General features: G+C 34.3%; 1 protein-coding gene across 2 annotated transcripts in view; it reads right to left on the bottom strand.

The window, feature by feature from the left end:
• Positions 1-20,311, bottom strand: part of PCDH9 (protocadherin 9) — an 869,893-nt gene that overhangs the window by 346,940 nt on the left and 502,642 nt on the right. The gene's annotated exons all lie outside the window — the stretch shown is intronic.

Below are 20,311 nucleotides of genomic sequence, written 5' to 3'. Positions count from 1 at the left end.
ACTAGGACGAAATAAATATTATTTATTCTCTAGCAAATACACATTGATCTACTGAATATGTCTGTGAATACAGTTGCAGGTGGTAGTATAACCATTTCTTACTTGCTACCACTTTATAACATTTACTAATAAGTGAGTAATTTACTAGTAAGGGTTTGAACAAAGTCCTCATTGTTTCGTTCAGAGGTGACATTCCCAGGCAGAACACAGGACTAGCAAAAAGAGTATTACTAGGTTCAGAAAATAGAGGGGTGCCTGGGTGGCTCAGTCGTTAAGCGTCTGCCTTTGGCTCAGGGTGTGATCCCAGAGTCCTGGGATCGAGCCCCACATCGGCCTCTGCATCAGGCTCCTCCACTGGGAGCCTGCTTCTTCCTCTCCCACTCCCCTGCTTGTGTTCCCTCTCTCATTGGCTGTCTCTCTCTGTCAAATAAATAAATAAAATCTTAAAAAAAAAAAAAAAAAAAAAGAAAATAGAAGTACAGATTGTCAAAATTTTATTTATAAGTTCTAAACTTAAATCTGAGGAGACTGAATATAGAAAAGTGGAACTTTTAAAAAAGACTCTTCAGAACAAAAGGCCTGGGTCCTAATTATGCCCAAAGACAGATTTCCCACATAAAGCAGGATCAGATACAGTTTGGGCAGCTGCAAAGTAAACAATAGGTGACCCATGAGACAAAGGGTGATTATGGGAGAATAGAAGTTATTCTTGTGAAATGACCACAAACTCCAATAAGCTGAGATTTTTTTCTAGGAACAAACTGAAGAATATGCTTGATTCAAACACAGAAATTCTAGGAAAGGGACAGAGAGTAAATCCATGAGTTACTCTCTCTCTTTTTTAAAGTATTTTATTTATTTATTTGAGAGAGAAAGAGAGAGAGAATGAGCTGGAAGGAGAGGGTGAGAGAAAGGGAGACAGAATCTGAAGTCAACTCCGTGCTGAGCGCAGAGACCAACGTGGGGCTCAATCTCATGACCAGGAGATCATGACCTGCGCTGATACCAAGAGTCCGCCACTTAAGTGACTGAGTCACCCAGATGCCTGAGTTACTCTCTTTTTCTTGAGATAAGAATTTCCATTCTCCAGAATTTGAAACTGTTAAGTAGCCATTCTTTAAAATTCTGCCTTACTGATGTCTATTTCTTTGTATTTTTTCTACTTTGTTTCACTTACTCCTTTGTTTCACTCCATGTCATACTAATTTTTTCTTCCAGATCCTCAACAATGCATTTCCTAGGACTTTCTTCCTTCATTTTGTCTTTACTGCTCTCAGCCTTTGCATCTACTCTAGTTCGATCATTACTCTATGTAGATTTCTCCCAATTCCACACACTTAGACTTCTTTTTCCAAGTTCTATACTTGAATTTCTTGTCACTTACTGGATACTTAGAACTGTATATTCTATTGGCTTCTAGGACTTCAGTGTCTGGCACTTATTTTGAATTAATTAATAGATATACAAAGTCATGCACATTTTTCCTCTATTCCTTTATTCCCATCCATATGACCTCATCTGTTTCAAAACTTAATTGTGAAATGAGGTTGCAAAGTGCCCTCCAGTATCCCCTTTTCATAGCTTTCACTTTGTGCAATAAGATTACTCCCTTCAAGAGATCCTGACATTTTCCCATTCCCATTGCCTATGCTATAGGTCCTAGAGGATAAAGTCTAAAATTCTTTAGTTTCAACTGCAGTTTATGTTGTGGAATGAAGTCTTGCTCTTTTCCGCCTGGGAAACTTTGTCCATGCTTTTCTTTCTCCTTAATAATCTTTTCTTCATTTGTACTTCTCAGTGTGTTACCAAGTCCCAAGCCTCTCTTTCAAAGGTTGCCTTGTTTATGAAGGATTTTCTACACTTATATCTACATATACTATTCTCTTCCCTTAATGTTTTTCTCTTTTAAGACATTTATTATAGTCTGCCTTTTTTCTACAACTATGTGTATCTACTTTATACACTTGACTCAACACATTTGCCTTATTTTTTTCTGTCACAAACACCTGAAGTACACTGTCTTTATCCCTCTACCTTTGTTACACTTCATATGTCCATTGTGTTGTCTCAGCTTTGTAACAAACTATTTAGATCATGCACTCCATCTATTTCTTTATGTAGATTGATCCGTCTTTCCACTCTTCCTGTTTTTAACTGATGAATACAGACCATGTGTGTAGGTGTCTTGCTTTTCTACTCTTCAAAAAGAGCATTTAAGAACAGACGTGCACAAAGTTTTGCTCTCTATTCAGCATGAAAGTAGAAGCAGAAGGATCATATTAGCTTGAAACTAAAAGTTGATATATATAAGCATTGAAGCCAAAAACAACAAAAAAGTATGAGAGACTTGTCTTTCATTGTGATGTGGTTTTGAATAAATTGCTTCACCAAGAATGAAACTTTCCCTAATCTAAGTCAGTCTGTTATATTCCAGAAACCATTGTCTGAAAACTATTACTCCATGGAAACTTACTGATTAACAACAAGTATAGCTACCTTATATTTATACAGCAGTTGCCTATTTTCAAAGCATTTTCTTAGCTATTGCCTCATCTCAGTCTCATAACAACTCTGCTGTTATGAAAATGGCACACGTAGTAGCAAATTCATTGTAACTACATGCATTTGTTTTGCATCCTACATTAATGTGCTCCATTATAAACATATTAATTATATAAGAAAATATATTGCCTCTGATGCCTCTATGGGAAAAATCTATGGCCATTTAAAAATTAAGGTATGGTAGCGTTGAAGACCAATACATTCAATAAGCAGGTGTTCTCAATTCTAGTAATTAGGCTTCAAAATACACTATATAAAGGGAGGTGCACATGTATCTAGCCATGAGCATGCACTATTGTTTTGAATTCTGCTGATATTTTTGCATTTTCAAAGACTGAGATTTGATTTTAACATATAATGTGAACCCCATCCTCTCAGGGATTCCAGGACCATTACAGGTTACTAAAGAAAAGACTTATACAGCCCTCTAGTGTTCCAAAGCTAGAGACCCCCAGCAGAAAATACATTCGAGCATGGCAAAACTCTTCCCCTCACCCACTTCCTTTAATGCAGAATCACTGCTGACAATACCACTGCTAGGAGCACATAGTATTTAAACTACTGAAATTATAGCTTTGGCAGTGGGAACTGAACTGTTCTCACATCACTAGGGAAAGAGCACTGAGTACATGACAGCTTAGAAACTGCCTTCATGGGGGAAAATGTTCAGATAAATCAATTTTCTGCAGGAAAAAAAGGGAAAAAAATTAATTTGCTGTGTACTTATTTAAACAGCTGACTGAAGAGTTTATTATGCTTGATTGCAGGCCTTCAGCAATGGATATTGCTTCCTTCTCCTTCTCTCTCTCTCTCTCCCAGTGAATTCCCACCGACAGAGCCTACAGCTATCCTCTCAGAAATCATATAAAACCTGACACTGCTGAAAAATTAACCTCAAAAAGGTGTCTTCGGGTGTTATCTTTCAAATCAAATTTTAATAGACAACTGTGAGCTAAGAGCTCATTTTTATAACCTGATCACTAAGCAAGAGTCACAAGCTGTCCCTGGTCTGCAGATGGAGCTATTGACAAAAACAGTACTATCCACTTGAGAAAAAGCAAGGCACAGACAAGTTTTATTGAATGTTTCTTTCCTTTTTTTTTTTTATTTTGTTTTAAGGATTATGCCTCAAGACATATCGTAAGTGTTATATTTTCAATTAAAATAAATCTATCCTTTGAAAATTAAAAACAGCTTCAAAATTTGATGAGCATTATCTTAGTTACAGAACTGGAACACATAAAACCACCATAAATAAAAATAGAGATACATGCCAGTGAAAAGCGATTCAAGCACATGGAAAGACAATGTAATATAAGAAATGACAGTGCAGAAATAGACTCTGTGTATCATTCCCTTCTTAATGGGAACTTAGAACATAACACACTAAGTTATTGAACATTTAGTATTCAAACAACACTTTCTGGGATGAAATACATTTTTTTAAATCAAATACTCCATCATCACATTATTGCAGGCAGGTGACATAATTACTTAAGAAAATCTGAGTATGGAATAGATGAATATAGAACTGTCTAATTTTAAAGTTGGAAGGAACTTTGGTAATAATCCAGACAAAATCTGATAGATTTTTAGAGTTAGAAGAGATGTTAGGAATCATTCATTTATTCTTTCAACAAATACGAATGTAACTCATGTGAATGGTTACATTTGGTTGGTATTAAGATTAAAGAATCATCTAAACCATCTCCTGCTTTCAAGAATTTTACAGTTACAGTTTATAACAGACACATCAAAAGCTTTAGGACAGCGTAAAGGGCTGTGGAAATGGAGGGGAAAACGTTAACCATAAGTACTGTGGTGTATCAGAAAGGCAATTTAAAAAGTCAGTTAAGCTGAAGTTTTAAGGTCACCTAGGAAAATTTCATTATTTTCCAGGAGTGAAAACTGACTTGGCAAAACATCACGGCTGATAGGTGTCAAAATCAGGGTCAGAAATGAGCTTTCCCTGTTTTCCTTCCTGAATTCTCTCAACAACAAAACACATTTCTAGGTGGAGTATATATTAGTATCTGCTCAGAATGGAATTAAAGAGTCCTACTGAATAGTAGTCTCATAATGGATGCTAGCATGCAGCAAAACATCTGCTCTCAACTCTGAACCTCACGGATTTAGTCCTGAGACATACTGCACCAAGGTTTTTTTAAATTATTAACACTTTTCTGAAGTTTTAAACAATTGCTTTTATCCAAATTTAAATACTTTTCAACTGCTGTGTAATTATTGACTTAACTAGAATAACAGAATACTGAATTCCTGTCATTATGGGATGCTTAAAGCGTGCTAAGAATTAACACCTGGTCCAGTGTATTGTCAAAACACCTGTCCTCTTGTGTTTTGTTGCTGTAGGATTAAAAACAAAACAAAACTATATCTGATTGTTTCCTGATTATTTTAACTTTTTATGTGATAAGCAATATAAACTTACTTAAACATAGATGCTTTTGCATCTGAAAATTACTATAATATCTGTCTTGATATCTCAGAGGAAAAATAAACTTAATCACTATAATCACCATTGGGAAAATAAACCCACATATTCTATACTCATTGAAATTAGAGTTCTTTGGAAAAGAACAAGAATAAGAAAAAAGTAACACACATTATATTTGTAAAAATGTGTTCTGTGCCATAAAATGCTAAAAATATAATGGAATGCTTTCAAATTTCATATTAAAGTCATAATATTTGAAATAATGGTCAATATCTTTATTTCTTATCTCCAAATAGATGTTTGTTATCTTTAGTTTCATTGAAAACTTTGCATATTTTAAAATAAGAGTAAGCATTTTCACTGGTGAAGGTGGGGAAAGAAGGATACTATGCCACCTGCTTAAAACCGGGCAATGTTTGATGCACACAGAAAATGAATTTTTAAAAATCTAGATCCTGTCATTCATCCAAAACATTAGCTAGGCCATCTTGAGTCATGGAGCATTGGGCTTCTGAATTTCTATTCAAAACCTTACTGACCATAACATCATCATCATCATCATCATCATCATCATCAATCAATTAAAAAATAAAATACTACTTTGAATAAATAAATGAATAAATAAAATAAAATAAAATAAAATAAAACTTTACCATCAATGTATAAATCAACGACAAATAGATTAGACGATGTCCATGCTACAGCAAAGTTTCTTTCATTGAAGCCTCCTTGTGGCATGAAGTAATTTTGTCACTCTTCAATTCACTTTCTAAATTATAATTCTGAATGAGAAATCAGTCAGTCTTTTTTTTAAGATTTTATTTACTTATTTGAGAGAGAGAGAGAGCATGAGAGGGGGGAGGGTCAGAGGGAGAAGCAGACTCCCTGCTGAGCAAGAAGCCCGATGAGGGACTCAATCCTGAGACTCTAGGTTCATGACCTGACCTGAAGGCAGTCGCTTAACCAACTGAGCCACCCAGGTGCCCCTCAATCAATTAGTCTTGAAAGAAACTTAAAACTATAGCTTTCTCATCAATGTTTAACATGTTAGAATCTCAGAGAGAAGACATTTCCTTCATCATAATATATAAATTCTTAAAAAATACAGGAAATTAATTTTGGAGGATTGAAAGAATCATGTTCAGCTTTGAGGACCTTTACATAATTCAGTGTTCTTCAACTCCAATAAGATATTCAAAAAGAAGTGTTGCAATGTAATAATATAATTATGTTCACCGCACAACTATTGATTAAAGTGCATATGCTGGGCATTGATTAAGAAAAATAATATTCTTAGATTTTATTTCTATTTTTTTAAAGATTTTATTTATTTATTTGTCAGAGACAGAGAGAGCAAGTGCACAGGGGGGAAGCAGGCTTCCCACTGAGCAAGGAGCCCATTGTGGGACTGGATCCCAGGATCCCAGGTTCATGACCTGAGCCAAAGGCAGATGCTTAACCAGCTGAGCCACCTGGGTGATCCTTATTTCTATTTTCTAAGATATTTAGTTGCAATCCCAGTGCAGCCAAGGTATTTAAGAGCATCCACACAAACCCATACTAATCCATAACCATCCATTTATACATTATATTTTGATTCAATGTAAGGTATCATATAGTATTTTACACAAATACTCTGAATTATGGTATAACAATATAATTTATATATTACAGACATTTCAATTATATTTAGAATTATCTTTAATTTTTGTTGTAAATTATCCAACCATGGCATTGTTTAGAGATATACTGGTGAAATAATTATGTATAATTTCTAATCAAAAAGAGTATCATTTTGTGTAATAATCTATCACTAGAGAGTCATCAACATGGTACTGTACTGGGCACAGTAGGTGATATGGACAAGTAATCAATTATCTGGTGAGAATTGTAAAATATGCCTACAATACAAGAAACTAAATATAAAACGCTGAACTTAGTATGAGTGGACACTAACAACACCTATTATGAGAATTCAAAAAACTCAAGCTCTCTGTGGTGGAATTATTTAAGGTTTAGAGAATATTTAGGATAGTGTGCTATCATGTGCATTCATCTAGATAGCAGGAGACATAAATTCTAATTCGGATTCTACCATTAACCATGCCATCTTGTCAAAATGCTTTACTTTTTGTAAACATTAATTTCTTCATATGTAATTGGAATAACATTTTTTGCTTGTATCACAGAGTTGTGGCATTTTACTTATTTTCATAAACTTGAATAGTTTAATTTGTCAAGTCTCAAATACATATTGATTATAAATCGTTTCTTAGACTCTGCTATCTTTTTCAGTAAGTTTTTAAAATTATAATACTAAGAAAAAAACAGTTTGGTCTAAGACTCTTACAGAACCCCCAGACAAGAACAGAAAACAAAAGAGATTTATAAGGAGCCATATATCTTTGGGACTTGAGAATAGTAGCCACCAATAAATACTTGGTGACAAAATTATCTATTATTTATTTATAATTCATGATTTAACTAATTTCATTATTTTTAAAATTAGAAACATCAGTATGTTTCCTGAGATTACTTTTTATGGACAATTTGCCAATTGTTTCCATATTCAATGCCCTAGATTTGTCAGCTGTTTTCCCAATAATGGATTTGCTTTGGCAGGCTTTTATTTTTCCAAATTGTATATAGATTGGTCAAATTGTCTCCTCCTAAACAGAAATATGTTATATATCCACATGAAAAATGACAAGTATGTCATCAGGTCGATATAGTTAGTTAGTCCGAGTATCAGTAGCATGAAGCGGAGTGGTAGATAAGATACTCAGCTTCCATCTGTGAGATGTTTTTGCATGGCAAATGGCAGTATTCCAGTTAACAGTTTTGTTAGGGAGCATAAAACATAATGACATGTCTCCAGCCACACGTTACCTTACAAATATTGTGAAATACACAAGAAATAAAGAGGAAATGAAGGTGAAATTTGCAGGTGGCTTTTAGCAGTCTTGCTGGTTTAGAGTATAGGACACTGCCATGGGGACACCCCAGCTGAGAAATCCAGTTAATGTCCTGTTGTTTTAAAAATGTTTTTATACCATCAGGTGAAAATATTTTTTAATGCAAAATGTCATCTATGGGTGACACTGTAACCCAAAGCTGGAAGGATCTTATCTGAATTTCTATAATGGATGTCTGTAATAAAAGCGTATATGTAATGCGATTTCAAGAAATGCATTACCAAAGCATAAACACCTTGCTAATAGTGGCTATGCTCAGCATTGGCCTAAAGGGCTGTCAGATGATCAACATAAACCAAAATATCAGAAAACAACTGTGTGGGTTTCAGGCAAGTTAATTTATAAGGTCAGTTAAGGGAAAGACATTATCACACAACTAAAGTTGCATTTACTTCTCAGGAGAGTATTTTGGTTTATATTGATTGCATCAGGGACCCCCCTCAGGTGATATCTGGCATTAATTTGTGGTTATTCTCACACAAAAATGCACTAGGAGGTTAAAAAATATGGCCCATATAGGGAAAACCATCATTGTAAAAATTTGTGGTTGTTATATGTTAACTGGATATTTTAAACACATTTTTTTAAAAGATTTTATTTATTTGACAGAGAGAGAGAGAGAGCAAGAGAGGGAACACAGTAAGGGGGAGTGGGAGAGGGAGAAGTAGGCTTCCCGCTGAGCAGGGAGTTTGAGATGGGGCTTGATTCCAAGACCCTGGGATTATGACCTGAGCTGAAGCAGTCACTTAACAACTGAGTCATCCGGGCACCCCTAAACACATCTTCTAGAAAATATTAGAGTGGAAGTATATAGCCAAATGTAATATATATTATATCATGGATTTTAGAAACTTCTCTATTTTAAAAGTCTTTTTTCGTTCATCTTTGCATATCTAGCAATTTAGACAATGTCAGGCACACTGCAGGTGGTCAATAAATATTTGCTGAATTAAATATATGAACATTTCTTAAAAATACACATTCATCATTTATGAAAATATTTTAATCACTAATTGTGCTATATTAACACCAGTTTAAAACTGTGGATCAAAATACGTGGGTTTTGGTTTCTGTCACTAAATCTGAGACTTAAGTCCTGTAATATAACCTATTTTTAATCTAGATTCTTCCGGCAATTGATTCAATGAAATCTGAGTCTAATATCCCTAAGTTAGGAGATATTTAAAAATAAATCTCACATACCATGATTCACATGATATGACTATCTTGAGCACATATAACACAATTATGCTTTCTCCTTCAGTAATTATTTTAGGTACAGTAGTAAGTGCTAGTAGGTTGATGATAATTTGCTATGCTAGAAATAAAGGTAACATATATTGTTCTATAAGACAGATGGGTTTTTACGATTTTATTTACTTATCTGACAGAGAGCACGAGCAGGAAGAGCAGCAGGCAGAGGCAGAAGGAGAAGCAGGCTCCCCACTGAGCAGAGAACCCAATGTAGGGCTTGATCCAAGGACCCTGGGATCATGACCTGAACTGAAGGCAGACGCTTAATGACTGAGCCACCCAGGCACCCAGACACAAGTACTTTCTTAAAAGCAAGATTTATTTATTTATTTGAAAGAGAGACAGAGAGTGGGGGTTGGGGCAGAGGGAGAGGAGAGAGAATCCCAAGCAGACTCCATGCTGATATGGAGCTGATGGATATGGAGCTCCATCCTACAACCCATGAGATCATGACCTGAGCCGAAACCAAGAGTCAGATGATTAACTGACTGAGCCACACAAGCGCTGCACAAGCACATTTTTTAAGCCTTAGTTCCATAAAAATCTTTTATTAATGAATTGATTGCATTGTAAACACAAAAATATGCATGTCAGTTTTAATGTCTCTCAGCTTGAACGTGAGATTAAATGTAGTTTACATATTAATTTAATTATGAGGTGATTATATTTGTTGTTATATTGTATGGCCATCTCAATATTTTCAATAAGTGGTTAAATACTATTAAAATTTACATTTGTGAATATATATTAAAAAGCAATTAGAGCATAATTTTCTTTGCATTATCATGCATTATATTTGCATTTATCATAACTCAGAAAATATGGACATGATGAGTAAACACAATAAATTTAGCTAGTTATCCATCTTGGATTTTAAAAATCCTTATTATATTGAAAACTATATAAATTCATGAATTATGTTTGTATGGTGATTAAAGAGCAGAAAATTATGCACTAATTAAAACTTACTGGTAATTAGAGTTATGCTACAGGTGATATGTGAATCTGGTGGCTTTTTAAAATCATTTTTCTGTGACTGTAGAACATTAAAAAAAGGAGAAATAATTTTCACTTGTACTAAATTAATGATTGCTAAAACTTTGCTCATGTTATAACAATTCAATATTTCAGTAATCATTGATGTGCTTTTCTGATAATTTTTAATCTTTTTTATTGAAAAAATAACTGAAATATTAATCTGTCCTTTTGCTTTGTGCAATCACCTATTTTAGAAGAGATAAGGTAACACATCTTACAATAACTTCCATATTCATAGCCATGCCAGGCAAAATAACTGTTCTCTAACTTTTCTGTAAAGAAGTATTCCTCATTCTATTCACTGGGTGTTCTACAATATATCTTAGTTTATGTCTACACAAACCATCACTCTTGTTGAGCAATGTAATTGACTTATGAACAGCAAAATTGGATCATTCTGGGAAGAAGTTTTGATTAATGGTATGCTATGTAACTTTACTTTTATGGTCAAATGTTTGCAGTCACATTTTTTTTTACCTCTAATATGTGGACCAAATGATCTACCGGAATCCTCCATTTCTGACTTTGAAGGAGACACTTTGCTTGTTGTCCACGCAGGTAGGTTCTGTTGGGCTAAGACCTGCCCATTAGCTAGGATCTAGCCATGGATGGAGAGGCTAAAGATTCACATACTGAATGAAAGCTGTAATAAGACAATGCACAAGTTTGAAAGCTAGGTGTGGTCTTTGTTTGTCTGGCAACTTTGGCCAAGTCAAAACTCTTTGGGTCTCAGGTTCTTCTTTTGTGAAATGAAGGTTGATTTCAAGGGATTTGGAGTGGCAGCATTAGAGCCAACAGAAAAGAGAAATCTCTTTACTCTTGGATCTACTACTCATTAGCTGGGTGGTTTTGAAGAACATATTTAATCTCCTTGAGTGTCAGCTTCTTTATTAATGAAATAGGTATTGTGGATTCACTGCAGTAATAGTTACACAGTTCCATTTACATATAGGCCCTAAAGGTTTCAGGTTGTAAACAACCTGAAATTTCTTCTAGCTCTAAAATTGTTTAACCACTAGAGGTTTTAAATTATTTCTTTTCTATGAAGTAGTTTCTCTTCTAATCATTGGTAGTTAAATTCATCCTGCAAGGTTTTAAAGGGCCCTAGTGTATTTGTCTTTTAAAAATATTTCGATTAAACAGGGTGAGATTAAAAGTTTTTAAGCTATATTCTTGGAAATCACAAATAATGCAATAAAATTTAAAGACACTAATATTAGTAGTCTTCATGCATGATTTCATAAATTATTTTCTAAAAGCTACCCCCAAAAACCCCAAACTGAGGGAAAGTAATGCGGTGAAACAGCAATCCTCTTCACTGCCCACCACGTAAACCAATATTAGCAGAACCACAGCAGAAGAGAGAAGGGATGGGCTCTCACATAGGTAAAGAGAAATTGTAATACACAAAGTTTCATGCTTGGAGCATTAACTATATAACACAATATTCCACATCTCTCTGACAATATTTGGAAGAATTAAAGTAAGAGAATGAAGATCATTCTCAATTTAAGATTTTTTTAAAACAAGGTTTCTCGACAGGGGGCATTATTGACATCCTAGACCACTTAATGCTTTGCTGATGGGGAAGGGTGCTGTCTTGTATATGGTAGGCTGTTTAGCGGTATCCCTGGCTTCTATCCACTAGATGCCAGTAGCACTATCACCTCTGGTCGAGACAGTAAGAAACATTTCTATAGTATGATGGTTTCTTAACAAAAAACTGAACATAGAATTATTATGCAATCCAACAATTCCTCTTCTGGGTATATACCCGAAATAAATGAAAGCAGAGACTCAAGCAGATATTTATATACCAATGTACATAGCAACATTATTCATAATAGCCAAAAGGTGGAAGCAACAAAAATGTCCGGATGTGGTATATACCTGCAAGAGAATATTATTCAGTCTCAAAAAGGAATGAAATTCGGATGCATACTACAACACGGATGAGCCTTGAAAACATTATGCTAAGTGAAAGAGGGCAGATGCTGAAGGACAAATATTGTGATTTCACTGATATGAAGTACCTAGAGTAGTCAAATTCACAGAAACAGAAAAGAGAATGGTGGTTGCCAGGGTCTGCGGGACGAAGGAATGGGAGGTTATTGTTCATCATAAATAAATAAATAAACTTGAGTTTTCACTCAGGAAGATGAAAAAGTGCAGAAGGTAGATAGTGGTGATAGTGGTGAAATGCAGATACTTCATGTCACTGAACTATACGCTTAAAATGGTAAACTTGATGTCATGTATGTTTTGCCACAATGAAAAGAAATGTCTCTAGACATTACACAAATTCCCCAGGGGGTGGGCAGCAGGGACAAAATCACCGATGTTTGGGTACCACCGTGCTACGGCATAATTTGCATTTACGTCTCTTTAAGCAATCACTTTATTTCACGTAATGCTAGTGCTCTTTCACATTTCAAATTCCTCTCATAAAAGGAAAACATTTTCTCCTGTTTTAATGGATTAATACTACTTTTCTCTCAAGACCATTTTGATTAGAAACAATCTCCATTTTTAAATGAGTCTTTCATTAGCACAACAGAAAATAATTGTCTAAAGAGTAGCAAATATAGGACAAATCGCTGAACACCCTGGCTGAATGGCATGACTGATACGTAGTGGGTTGAATGGTGGTCCCCAAAACTCTACATCAATGTCCTAATCCCTGGAACCTGTGAATGTGAATTTAGAAAAAGGGGTCTTTGCACATAAAACTAAGGTAAAGATCTTTAGATGAGATCATGTTGGAATATCTGGGTGAGTACTAAATGCAGTGACAAGTGTTCTTATAAGAGATACACAGAGGGGACACACAGAGGGTGGACATCAATGTGATGACAGAGGCTGAGACTGGAATGGATGCCTCCACAGTCCAAGGAATGCCAGGTGTGGCCGTAGCCACCAGAAACCAGGAGAAAGGCGTGGAACGGAGGCCTGTCTAGAGCATCCTGAGAGCATGTGGTCTTGCCAACACCTTGAATTTAGATTTCTGACCTTGGAATTGAGAGAGAATAAATTTCTGTTACTGAAGCCACCCAACTTTTGGTAATTTGTGAGAGCAGTCACAGAAAGCTAATACAAAAGGCAGTTACAATTTGCAATGAGGAACACTATCCCCACTCTTCTCTAGAGCAAGATTTCAAATATGTAACCATATCTCAAGCATAATGTTGATAGGAGAGACTGTGTTAGGCTATTCTTTTCTTTTAAGGGATGCTGCTATACAGCGTGTCTATTCTGACCCAACAATAAACGCATCATACTGCACTGTCTACAACGGTACCAAACATGTTCATTTAGAGACGTCAGAAAGATGTGAAAGAAGGTGCCTGCCCCCATTCTGGGCTGTTAGGGCCGTTTGACTGTGATACAGGAAGCTAGTTAGCATGCACATACTGTAGCAGACCCCGGCACCTGTATCGCAAGCACTAATCAAAGTGCTCCTTCATGGGGTGAAAGAATCGCTATTTGTAATGCAATAATTAGGCTGGGTGGAAAGGCCTGTAAAGTAAATCAATCTAGTCTGCTCTTGAGATCTGACTCCATTCTCTTGGCAGATTGTTAACATAATGAGACAGAAGCCTACACGAGGTCCTGCAGAAAAAAACCCGGTGTCATTCCTTTCCCTTCTTCCTTTAATTTTACAAAGGTTTCTCAGGACATAGCTGAGATTAAAACTAATATAAGCCGCTGATAAAACAAGAGACTTTAAACTTTCCAAAAGGTTATGAAAGGATGAGCGGGACTGCAGTCTGAACCCATTATTCACCACTTCTGAGTCGTCTCACTGCAAGCTCTCAAAAGAACACAAGAATTCCCAGTAAGTAATTACAGTTGAGGGAAAAACAGGGAACATCCAAAGGCCAGCTTGAAAATAGTGGGTGGATGAATCTGAAGTTCAACAAAAGGAAACAAACTAAGTGCTCTTTATAAATCAGGATGAGACTTTCAAAAGCAAACTTACTTGTTCTAACATGTGCTGAAGTGGCAAACTGTGCTGACCTACTCCAACAATAAGCCGTTTTCTGATATACAGCAAGATGCACACACAGTCATTTAAAAACATGTGTCAATGGAAATAATGTTCACACTCTGACAAATTATTTTCTATCCTCTCCATGCTTTGAAATCTTCTTTCTATAAATTCTATGTACATATTTCTTTTCTTTTTCTTAGGCATAAGGAACTAAATTAGACTCTCCTTTTCCTCTACTTAGATATTTTAAGCTTCTCATTGAATTCTAATTTTCATTAGTATTTGTCTGGAATAAACAAACATACACCCTATTTAGAAGTAAAACTTAGAGATATTTGCATTCCATAACTTGCATCAGACTGACACATTTACATGAAGACTTCAGATATCTTGAAATGAAGAATAGCATCAGACTCAGGCAGTGAGACTTTCTTGGATAGAATTGTGCCTCATGCTTTCTCTCTGATCATACCTCCGTGGCATGGCTGCTGTGAACAAAAATACTGTGTCAATCTCTCTCCCTCTCTGTCTCTCTGTCTCTCTGTCTCTCTCTCTCTCTCTCTATATATATATATGCCAATATTTCTGTGTAGGCATCTATATATATACATATATACATACATATGTTTATACACGTGTGTGTGTTTCTATATTTTTTTGAGACTCAGGCTAACCAAAGCTTGAGATTAATTCAACAGAAAGTGAAGAAACCATAAAATTCCTAATCATCATGACTGTCCTTTTGCTTGACCTGGTATTTACTTATGTGTAGACTAAAACCACATTTTTTTAAAGAGTAGGTTCAAAAGCCCTTCATCAATAACGGAATTTACTCTTGTTGTTACTATTGTTGTTTGGTTGGTTTCATTTATCTATTTATTTTACCACTAACAAGATAATTTTTTAGGCCTTTGCAAGCTGAATTTAATTCATTTGATATTCTGTGTTAAGGCATGATAAGAATTAAAAATATAGTGAAGAAAATAAAAATAGCAAAGTTTCCGTTTAGTGCTGGTTAACTGTATGTCCAACACCATGCACGTTTTCTAATTTAATCCTGATAATGTCCATTCCTGTAACACAGACATTGTTATTTGCTTTTATTCGAGTGAAGAAACTGAAGTCTAACAAAATGAGTAACTTGCCCAAAGTCAGAAGTCTAGGAAAAGCATAGGTATGGACATCTGATTCTGAAGTACATGCTCTTAACTGGAAAGACTTGCTGTCCAGAGAGCTTATTCATTTCTACTCTTTTTTCACTTATGTTTTATTTCAAAATAGCAACATAAGGGACACTGACTCATACAAAGTTTGATGATATGAAGTTTAATTTCCCTGATTTACTTGAATATGTACTTCCTTTAAGAAATGAACTCATGTTAAAAAAAAAAAAACTTTGCAAGAGAGAACATTTGAAAATTATGAAGCACCAAAGATACTTAAATTATATTTTAGCACTAACATTTCTATCACTAAAGGTATAAAGGAAACTAAAAAATAAGCCTTTCAGAATACAGATTTTAAGTTTTAGAAAATAGGTATACTAATGTACTGTTAATACAGGAAATATGAATCAGAACATTCAAACTGATAATGATAAGGCTTCTAGTGTTCCAAGGAAAAACATAAATTTGAAATATAAGTCATGTGAATTTTATTTAAATGTTTCAACCCCCAATATCAGCACTATCATAATTGAATGAGACTCCCCATGATAGAAAAACAAATCGATTTTGAAAAATAAAATGCCAAAATATAATATATATGTGTAGGTGTATATGTATGTGTACATATATATATATATACATGTATGTATAAATATATGTACATACATGAGTGTGGTTTTTTCAAGATAAACTTGGAATAAACAGTGAAATTATACATTGAATAAATATTAATACAATGAAGTTATTATTGCTAGGGAAAAATGTCCTAAAATAAATACCAATATAGATTGCCCAGCATTTTAATATTTCAGTTTACTACTAACATGTAATACATTATATTATTATTATATTTTTGTTAAGTGTATATAATTCTATTTAATGCTTACACTTGACCCAATTACTTCCTTCTAGGAACTGTCCTTCCCTCTCTTGCTTATACAAGCAATACCACAAATATCTCTCTGGCTTTGGCTCTCCATTAATATAATGGATTATATTGCTTTGTTTATATAATTAATTGAGCAGAGTGCTAGGATTTCAATAATTGGCCTAATGAACAACAGTTATATGCTAAGATAGATCAAGCTTTGTGTTAAAGACCTTCAACAATCATATTCAACTCTCTTAGCATTGCTCACTTTTGGGTCCAGAAGAGGAGATGAAATTAAGATATCATTTGCTTTCTCAAGATATTCTATATGCATTTGATAGACAAATACATTAATTGAAGTTAAAGATTTTTCCATTTAGTAAAATATTTACAGCCATACATTCTCATTCATTACTGTTGATTCAGTCCACAAAGAATAGAAAGTGATGAAATATAATTGCCTTAATTATTTTTTCTTTTAACATCACTAAAAATGCTTCATTACACTTCATCACACTGAGGTGCACAGTTTAAAAATCATTTTTTCAGAATATTTTTGTACACTCAGGTATGTAAGACATACAGAAATACACTCTGAATAGACTTAGTTTTGATTAAAACACCAAGCTTGTTCATGAAATGAAATTTGATATGTTCATTTATGAATGAAATAAAATTACTATACATTTCGAAAAAGTGATAGCTTCAATTTTGTAACATGCCTTCACTATAGTTGAAGCATAAACCAATGTCTTACATGTGACAGGCAGTGTAGTTGCCTGAGGCTAAGCTGATATAAGCCACAAGACTAGACATTTCTTAGGGCTGTTTTCTTTCTGTAACATTTCTGCCTTACATAGATAATTCATGTTTTATTAAGAGTCTAAATAAAAGCAAATGTAGTTGGATTTACCCTTTCCTAAATGTAAAATGTAAAAATGACAATAAAGTAAGCTTTTGGCATTTGAAAAAACTAAAGTAAATGAAAAAGGGAGTTAGGAATTGGGGAGAAGAAGATTTCTAATTCATTTATAAATTATAATAAATTATTATAATAGAACAAGACAGAATGATGACAATGGGAATGATGTCATGAAAGAAAAAGAGACTGGTAAGTATAACTTTTAGCAAAGGAAAATAAAATCACATTTCCATTAAAATAGATACTGTATGAAAACATGTTCTAGAGACACAATTCTCTATATGCTAATTTAGAAAATGCAAGTGACTCCATGCTGTACAGTAGATCTCTAAGACCTATTCAGCTTGTATGACTGAAACTTTATACACTTTAACTAATATCTTCCCTTCCTCCTTTCTCCCAGTCCCTGGAAACCACCATTTTACTCTATGCTTCTCTGAGTTTGACTATTTTAGGTTCCTCCTATAAGTGGTATCATGCAGCATTGGCTGGTGATGGATATGTTTATGGTATAGATAATGGTCATAGTTTCATGGGTGCATACTTATACTCAAGCTCATCAAGTTGCATACACAAAATAAATGCAGCTTTTTGCTTGTCAATCGTGCCTCAACAGTATGGTTTTTTAAAAAAAGAAAATGCAAGTGATATAAAGCACCTAATCTGGGGTGCCTGGCTGGCTCAGTTGGTTAAGTGTCTGTTTCTTGGTTTTGGCTCAGGCCATGATCTCACAACCCTGAGATCCAGCCCCAGGTCAGGCTCTGTGCTTAGCAGGGAGTCTGCTTGAGATTCTCTCTCTCCCTCTCCCTCTGCCCTTCCCTCCACCTGTGCTGTCTCTCTTTTTCTCTTTCTCAAATAAATAAATAAATATATATTTTTAAATGTTTTATTTATTTATTTATTTATTTATTTTTTATTTGAGAGAGAGAGAGAGAGAGAGAGAGAGCAGGGGAGAAGCAAAGGGAGAGGGATAAGCACACTCCACACTGAGCACAGAGCCCCATGTGGGGCTGGATCTCATGATCCTAAAATCCTGACCTGAGCCGAAATCAAGAGGCAGGTGCTTAACCGACTGAGCCACCCAGGTGCCCCAACAAATAAATATTCAAAAAAAAAAAAAAAGATAAAGCACCTAATCTGTTCATTTGTATTCTATTTAGAGGTTTTTAAAATATAATTTTTTTTCATTTGGGCAAATATTATGTTGGTATTGAAATATTAGTTCACTGAAGCCTACTGCCAATGCTAAACATTTAACTATTATTTTATAGTTTATAGCAATTTGTGTTCACAAATGCTAAAATATAAAAATTTAAATTTGCAAATTTTATTTTATAACTTTTAATATCCTATTAAACCTGAAACTATAAAATATATACCTTTTCTCTAATCAAAAGTCAGTTTTTCTAGAAATGCTTACAAAGGGTTAAATTTATACTGACGGTTTAAACTACAATAAAGATTTTATGGAATAGGTAACTCAGTTCCTTCTATTCATAAAAATATATAAGGTTTCTTGGGATAATTTTACATCATAGGAATATTATACATAACACATGTGCATACCAGGACATCATTTTCTAAAAGGAAGAACAAAGGCAAAATATGTAGCATATAAACTGCTGCTATTGTAATAATGTTTATAGGAGACATGGGAAAGATTGTTCTCCATACCGGCATTAATCAAATTTGGATGCTAGCACATTTCTCCAAGCTTAACTATATGTTGATTCAACATGTTTGTTGCTTATGTTGACTTCCTCTTAAATTATACAGTTAGCTAGAGGAAAACAACAAATCGCCCAATCCCCCATCACACCTAAATAAAGTTCACCTCATCTATCTTAGAAGGAGAAGCTTGAAAGTGCCTGCGAATTGGCGTAATGTATGGCATTTTTCATCAATAAATTCATATCCCATATATATTAGAACTTTGCAGACAAACAAACCTCTTTTATACATGAAAATATATTATACAAAGAAATAAAAACTAATATGCAGTTTTCACTCTATGCACATACAGAAATATAGAATTACATGAGAAGTACATTTGCTAATGACAGAAAATAATACATCATAAGACAGGATGATAAGTTAAAACTTAACTGAGGATTTAATTAAAGAAGCATATAAATAATCATAAACATAAGAGGACTATAAAAAATGTGGTTCTATAAGTAATAAATATATTCAATTGTTCATTATTTAAAAGTCCTTCATCTCATGGCTACTTTTCCTTGGCCCTGTAGGCATCTGATTTTAGACAATTTCCTTTGAAGTTATTCATCAGCTATTGATCACAACCCAGGTGTCTGTAATGAAATACTTTGATTAAGGAAGAATAAAAAGCACACTTGGGGCCAGAAGACAGCTAACATTATGTAAATGAAGAGTTATTAATTATAGCTGAGCCAAAACATGAAGAGTAGAGTATGTATTTGAACAGGAGAAATACTCTTTAGAAGAAATAATTTAACTTGGAAATGCTTAGAAACCTGAGAGTTAAAGCAAGACCATGAAACTCAGACATCATCATCATCGTCAACTTCAAGAATACCCTCAGGTATAATGGGCTATGTTGGGTGACAGAGATACAAAGACACTGGGTTAGACTCAAAAACCTTTTCTTCAAAGTTCTTTCAAAAGTCTAACGTTGGTTCAAATTCATACTCTATCACTTACCAGGTGCACAAATTTGGACAAGTTCCTTAACCTCTCTGAAACTATTTCTTTAATAATACAGAGTAAAGAACCACTTAGATCTCAGTTTGTTTGTTTGTTAGGATTGCATCAACTGAGATATATAAAGTGATTAGTGAAATATATGGTAAATATTATGTGCTCAACAAACATTAAAACACTAATAATACCACTACTGCCATAGTGGTAGTGTCAGTGATATTTACTAGTTGTTAACAAAAAAATGTATCTATATACCCAAGGCATAAAGCAAATGCCAAGTGCCAAACTACGTTTTAGACAGTAAAAATATGAGAAGTTGTGACTGACAAGTTAAGGCTGGAAGGCTATGAAAGATAAGAGGCCAGTCATTACTTTTATTCTTTACCATATGAAAA

Source organism: Ursus americanus, chromosome 10 (assembly GCF_024610735.1).
Source record: "Ursus americanus isolate L20-20 chromosome 10, mUrsAme1.1.p, whole genome shotgun sequence".
In the NCBI taxonomy this organism is placed as follows: Eukaryota; Metazoa; Chordata; class Mammalia; order Carnivora; family Ursidae; genus Ursus; species Ursus americanus.
This window is presented reverse-complemented; position numbering and strand designations above follow the sequence as displayed.